The sequence below is a fragment of the Ursus arctos genome, chromosome X, assembly GCF_023065955.2.
Source record: "Ursus arctos isolate Adak ecotype North America chromosome X, UrsArc2.0, whole genome shotgun sequence".
NCBI classification, from domain to species: domain Eukaryota; kingdom Metazoa; phylum Chordata; class Mammalia; order Carnivora; family Ursidae; genus Ursus; species Ursus arctos.
The window spans coordinates 68,668,049-68,675,504 of record NC_079873.1 but is presented as its reverse complement, the minus strand read 5'-3'; the positions used below and the strand labels follow the sequence as shown (position 1 = coordinate 68,675,504).

The window sequence follows — 7,456 nt, the reverse complement described above, 5'->3', positions numbered from 1 at the left end:
CCTTCCTACTATTTTTGGAGTGGCCTTCTCTCTACAATTAACTGTGGAAAGTGTGTTCGACCAGTCTTCTAGTCATTTTCTGGGTTAGACAAACTAATGTGGCTGTTATCTAGGTGTGTCTGTGGTATGAAGTGAGCTTACTCCTACTCCACCATCTTCTGAGTATCCTCACTATCTGGCGGAATTTGTATTTTCATTTCATTTAGTTCTTATTTGAGGTTTTATTCTTTCATTTGAAACATACCCTTCTGTATCCTCATTTTGCCTAACTTTTGATTTTTTTCCATATATTGAGTAAATCAGTTATATCTTCCAGTCTTGAAAGAGTGGCTTTATAATAAAGCTTTGGATTACAGTAGTACATACACGCCCCCCCTTGTCACCTGAGCTGGGTGCTCCAGCAATGACCCCTGTGTGGCCTGCATGCACGCTTCCATTGTTGCCACATCACAACCGGTGTAGACTTGCTGTTATATTGGGGTGACCCCTGGTATGGCTGTCTGGAAGGTCCAGCCATGACTGCTACAGGCTTGCTGGTGAGTGGATCTGACCCTCAGCTCAGCTAGCTGAGAGGCTCAGCCACAACTGTTGTGGGTATGCTGATGTATGGGGTTGAACTCCAGCATGGCTGGCTGCCAGGCCTGGCTATGACAGCTATGGGTGTACTGGTGGGCAGATTAGGCCTCCTGTGTGGCTTGCTGTGAAGTAGATATTCTAGTGTGGAGGGCTGGTTCCCTGGGACAGGAGCCCTTGGGATGGGCTCCAGTGCCAGCTGAGGATGTCCACCAGGAGTTTCAGGGCTGTGAGCTCCTAGAGAGGGCCACTGCTGCTGGCCAAGGCTGTCCACCAGGATTGGCAAGGCAGTGAGATGCTGGGAAGGGGCTTTGGCCCAGTGGGTGGTTTGAGCCAGGTGAATTCTCAGGAGAATGTCAGGACTGTGCAAGCAATTCTTGTACAGTAGATGGAGAATGTCAGAAATGGGACTCACCAGCACTGGGCCAGCTAGGTAGATGGGAGAGGCTAAAAAAGGAAAAGGTACCTGCCAGTGCTTCTGTCCCCAGAGAATGTTCCAATAGATCCCAGCCTAGAATTAGTCAGTGGATCTTCACATGTAAGCCAGGTATTTTTCAAACTGTTGCCTTTGTGCTGGGGCTCAGAATGAGTGATATCATGTGCACACCATTTAGGAGCAGAGTTGCAGTTTCCTAGTGCCCTCCAGCTCTCTTGAACATAAGCCTTGTTGGTTTTTAAAGCCACACACGATGGGGGTTCATCTTTCTCATGCAGGTTGCCCAGGCTGTGGATCCTGATGTGGGGATCAAAGCCCCCATTCCTCAAGGAGGACCTCTGCAACTGTGATACCACTCCTGCTTATGGGTTGCTGTGCTGGGTGTGTGGGTCCCGACCAAATCACATCTCCACCCCTCTTACCATTTCAAGGTGATTTTTTTTCTTTTTATCTTTAGTTGTGTATGATCTGTTCTGCTAGTCTTCAATTCATTCTCACAGGTAGTGGTTCTATATGTAGTTGTAAATTTTGGTGTCGATTTTAACAGGAGAAGGTGAGCTCAGGATCTTCCTACTCTGCCATCTTGATCCTACCCTTGAATCTTGTTTCTTTTCATATCTTGTCATTTTATTTTTAAAAACTCAATATTTTATGTAATATATTGTAAGAGCTCTGGATTCTTTTTTTTCCTCCTGAAGCTGGTTGTTGTTGCTAGTTTTATTTCATTTATTTGTAGCTTTTCAGTGGAATCTGTCTCCCCCGTGCTTTGTGGTCTCTGGTGCTTGTTCTTCTTATTTTTTTTTAATCATTTTGTTTCTTTTCAGCCTGGCTTCCTAGGAATCACCTCTGTGTTTTCATAATTTAATGGTCAGCTAACAATTGGTCAGAGGTTGTGCTCAAACAACATGTGTCAGTAAGGCATCCACCCAATGCTGATGGATTTGTGTGTGACTTTATGTATATGTACAAATTCAGGTCATTTTCTAGTACTGCCCATTCATTTCCACCAAATCCTTTCAGGTCTCCCTTTGCATTGATGTAACCTCCTGGACAGCCAAGGATACCGCCACCAGGGTTCTCTCATATCCAGAATTTTTCTGTTAAGTTTCAGCTGGTTGTTTGGTCCGCCATTGACTCCAATCAGGGCTTCGCCCTGCGATTACTATGCTGCTAACTTTTTCTGCTCATCTTCTATTGAGGTAGCTGCTTTTTTGACAATGCAATTGGACATAGGTTTGTCATTCTCTACTCCAAATCAAGTTAGCCCCTTCTACCAGCAGTGCTGCTAATTTTCACTGCCAGCTCCACTGTGATAGAACTACCTTACACTGATACGGGAGCAGGCTGGGAGAAGTCCCAGACAAGACTGCTACAGACTTTCATTGTTTTTTCCTGAAATTCAGTTTTACATGAATAAATGTTTCTCAGTTTGTCGGTTGCTTCTGTTCCGTTCCAGATCCCTGAAATGGTGATTTTTTAAAAACTATGCTGTCAAGTTTTAGCGTTGTTTGAGAGCAAAGAATTTTTGCTGTCCTCATTACCACACCATAGCCAGAAGTCCCCACATTAAAAAAAATTACCTGTGATTTTGAATTATCTTTAGTTCTTAGGGCTTCTACTTAATTATTCTGAACTAATAAGAAACAGTTATTTAATGCATCAAATATTTGTTGAGCACTAAAAATGGGCTTACTTTGTTTACATCCTATATTACAAAACCAAACACAATAGCTTCTCCCAGTATTACAATTCAGTGTGTCTAAATAACATAAAGCGATGGCTCTGGAGCTTAAAGTTACACAAAAATCACCCAGGGTACCTGCTAAAACTGTTCCTGGCCAAGAGGAATTTATTTGTAGATTCTGACTCAACAGATTTAGGGTAGAACCCAGGAAATTATTTTTAACAGGGTTCCCTAATAATTCTGGTGCAATTGGTCCAAAGACTGTACTGGAGAAACACTAATTAAGAATGAAAGCTGTTGCACTAGTTTGGCAGCCCAAATACTAAAACTGGAATTATACAGAGAAGATTAGCATGGCCTCTGCACCAGGGTAACACACAAAATCATGAAGCATTCCATTAAAAAAAAAATGAAGGCTATTACCTGAAAAAAATGGGCATGTGTTCCACCTATACTTTTTTTTTAAAGAATTTATTTATTTATTTGACAGAGAGAGAGAGAGACAGCCAGCAAGAGAGGGAACACAAGCAGGGGGAATGGGAGAGGAAGAAGCAGGCTCCCAGTGTAGGAGCCCAATGCGGGGCTCGATCCCAGAACACCAGGATCACACCCTGAGCCAAAGGCCGGTGCTTAATGACTGAACCACCCAGGCGCCCTTCCACCTATACGTTTATATAGAACATCCAGATAATTGAAATCAAAGTATTTACACTCATATTATATGTGCCCTTCTCACATCATCATTTTGGACATATTGCTGATAGTCTGTTGTGTTAGCTACAGTTTTGTTACATGTTTGTACAGTTTGTACAGTTTTGCTTAACGTGATTTTCTTCCACCTCATTCTTTCTCTAGTAATAGAAACTTTATCTTGTTGGGTTTACTTCTCTGACTGACCAGAGAAGTTGTAAGATGATAGACATTTTCAATAGCAGTATCCCATCTCCTTGGCCAAAATGATTAGTTCAGGAATGGGCAAGTGATCTAAGCCAGTCTGTGGGGGAAATTGCTAGAAGTTTTGCTGGAACTTGAGTAAGAAATTCTATCTCTGTAATTAAAAGATATAAAGATGGTGTAAATCTATACTTGTTAATACAATGGGAGGGAATTTTCCAAAAGATAAAACACACACAGAGAAAATCAGAATCAAGGAGGAGAAGTGAGAGCTATCCTTCGAGTGACTGGAACCAGCTCTGCTTGAAGCTCTGGACTTTTCATTTACACAGAATGGATTTCTCTCTTATTTAAACTAGATTGAGTTGGGTTATTCTTCATTCGAAACTGAAATTGTCATAATGTACCTTGCCTTTGAGTAGTATTTCCCTCTGTTCCACTCACACCATTAGTCCCCTGCTCCTGGTCCCTCTCTCTCTCTCTCTCTCTCTCTCTCTTTCTCTCTCTCTCTCTCTCTCACACACACACACACATTCCCCCTTTGTCAGCAGTTTTGAGAATAGCTTCCATATTAAAAAGACATATTGAATCTCTTTCTTAGATCTTAATATGTATTTATCACAATATATTTTTATAAAAATTAAGCTCTAACATGTAATGTCCATAGATGATATACAAAGGATTTTAATTCTCCAATTTTGCCTAAACTCCACTCTTTTCAATTCCTATGATTTCACCCTTAATAACTAAAAAGTTAAGGAATGCACTTGTTTCATCTTCCCCACCATCCTATGTTGTCTTTAGTGCTCCAACCTCTCTCACTTTTCCTAACGTTTTAGTTTCTCCCATGTATTTCAAAATTCAAGGATATCTTTCTGGATTCTGGCACACCTTCATCCATATTCTGAGTTCCTTAGATTATTCCACACTATTCTGCTCACAGTATCCTAACTTTGAAAGAGTAAAAGGAACCAAGTTGCAATTTCTTTCTTTCTGCATTACTTCCTCTTAAAAAGGGCATGATTCCTTCTTAGTACCAGTAACCTGGGAAAGCCAATCCATCCATTAAAGCCCCCCTCAATAGTAACTTGTGGATTACAGTGCCAGCATCCCTTATCCACCATTCCTATCCCTTTGCAGTTATATATTTATATGCCCATGTGCTTCCTTCCATTTTCCTTAGCTTTCTCTCCCTTATATAGACACAAAGGTCTATAAATGAGGACATTTATATCCATGAGCATAGATTTCTTGCCTGGTTTAATCATAGAAAAATATATGACTCAATGGCATTCATTCTCATAAGAATGTCAATTTCAAGTATGCATAAAATGAATATTTTTTGAAAAAACTTAAAACATGTATTTCATAGAACTATTTCAGTAAAAAATATGACTTTTTTATCACTTGGTCATAAACAGGAAAGCTCACAGCCTTATCAAGCAAGAATATAATGACTTTAGCATTTGGCCATAATTAAAGAATGAAGCAGTTTTCCTTCTGCTAACAAATCATGTACAGAAGTAAAAGAAAATGTCATTTTGTGTTACATGTTAATTAACTCTGTTTTTATTAAACCCCAAACAAAGCAGTGTGTCTGTGGGTCAATGAAAGTGGCTTAAAAAAATAAGAAAGGCATTAGTGATGGAAGTGATACTTGTTCTGGGAAACATCTGCTGTTCTATCACATATCATTACAGCTATATTTGATTTTCCACACAGAAAATTGTTTGCACCTGTCCTCAGCATTTTTTTTCCAGCACACGTTTATAGCATATCATTAACACTCACTTTTTCTTTTTCTAAACAACACTCCACACTGTTGAATCAGTGTTGCTATTCATGTCAGAAGAAGGTGATCTAGTCATTTATCACTGTTCTGGCAACATTTATGTACCTGGACTCAGGTATTCTCTTCAGAAGGCATTAGAATGGATTGCTTGCACTGAGTGTTGTCAATCAGGCTGTATAATTAAATCAGGCAGAATAAATAGTTTGAGTTGCATACCAAGATTATACACTTTCAAAGATATACTGGCACCTTTGATTGCATTCTATTGCCACATTATCATCAGATTAAAGTTTAGAGCCTTTGGAAAATATGATCTTTATATTCTTTTGACACACCAATTAAGCTTGAATAGTTCCACTTAGCTCAGATTTCAATCTTTTGTTCGCTTCCCAGTATCTTTTAAGAATTGAACAGGGCCATATCTCTTACATTAGGTGTAAAAGGATGTGATCTGTCTCTCATTTCTGGGATATAATCCTGACTCTTTAGCAAACAACCTGGGCCTGATTGATCCAGCTTACCTGTCAGGACCCAATTTTCATGGGCAAGATGGCCCACTTAAGATGGGACTCATTTAATTTTGTTGAAATATTTTACTAGACATTCATTTATCTGACGGTGTAGCATACTCTGCGCTGCTCTATGATAGTGAAAATTACACCTATAAACCTTTTTTCTCAGCAGCCTACATTATTAGACTAGAAGATTCTAAAAACAAAATATGTTACTTTCTTTTAATGGAAGTCAAATAAGAAAACTCTGCCACAGTGAAGTTATAGATGATGTTATCACAGCATTTCTACTCTAAAGTTGTTGGTTAAAAAATTCTACAGAAATTGAACAACTAATATTTTTTTTATTTTAATGTTTTTTTATTATATTATGTTAGTCACCATACAGTACATCCCTGGTTTCTGATGTAAAGTTCGATGATTCATTAGTTGTGTATAACACCCAGTGCACCATGCAATACGTGCCCTCCTTACTACCTATCACCAGCCTATCCCATTCCCCCACCCCCTTCCCTTCTGAAGCCCTCAGTTTGTTTCCCAGAGTCCATAGTCTCTCATGCTTCATTCCCCCTTCTGATTACCCCCCCTTTCTTTATCCCTTTCTTCCCCTACCGATCTTCCTAGTTCTTACGTTCCATAGATGAGAGAAATCACATGATAATTGTCTTTCTCTGCTTGACTTATTTCACTTAGCATTATCTCCTCCAGTGCCGTCCATGTTGCAGCAAATGTTGAGAACTAATATTGTCCAATATGTTGTGCTTTAAATAAATGAGAGACATTTGCATCGAAATCAAACATTTGACTGCTGCTCTCTCTTTTTAGTTTAACCCCCTAAATGAAGGAGACAGTGCAAGGGTAGTAGGAGAGAGGGGGCAGGAAGTGCAGATACTATGCATTTAGATTTATTTATTGCTTTTATAAATTTCAAATACCAAACCACCATATGTTTTAGTTGTCCTGGTTTTGGAAGCACATTGCTTGGTTTCAAGCCTTGGTTTGCCTCTTGGCTGTGTGATATTGGCCATGTTATTTAACCTCTTTATGCTACAGTTTCTTCATCTGTAAAAATGGGGATAATAATAGTGCCTCCTTCACTGATTTGAATTATGTATATAAAACACCTGAAAAATACCTGTTACAGGTATTGCTATGTGTTAGTTACTAGTTAATTATTAATCTTAGTAAATCATAAAAATGAATTAATAAAAGGTAAACCTGACTTTAAAAAAAAACACATTTCTCATTCTAAAGAGAAGATTGCTTTGCTTGTTGTATTTTTTTCTATTGACCTCATTTGTTTAATTGTTAGATATTTTGTCTGACCTCTCCCCTGCTTTCAGATTTAGATTGTCTAGAATTCAGAACTCCTATTTCAACCACTCAGCATGTTCAAGTTGAATGAAAGCAGCATTTGTAACATACAAACTTCAGTTTGTTGACCCAATTTAACTTGGATCCATGCTGAAAGCTTTGATTGAAATTTTGAAATCCTTTTGCTGATGATCAATTTTAAGAAGCTCCCACCTCCTGAAAGCCTACCAGTCTAAACTATATGGCAGATA

The 7,456-nt window shown here is 39.0% G+C and overlaps 1 non-coding gene across 1 annotated transcript; it reads left to right on the top strand.

Moving 5' to 3' along the window:
- Window positions 1-2,992: 2,992 nt before the first annotated feature.
- LOC113249841 (U6 spliceosomal RNA) lies at window positions 2,993-3,098 on the top strand. Its single transcript, XR_003313890.1, has one exon. It is a non-coding gene; the product is annotated as a U6 spliceosomal RNA (small nuclear RNA).
- The last annotated feature ends 4,358 nt before the right edge of the window (window positions 3,099-7,456 follow it).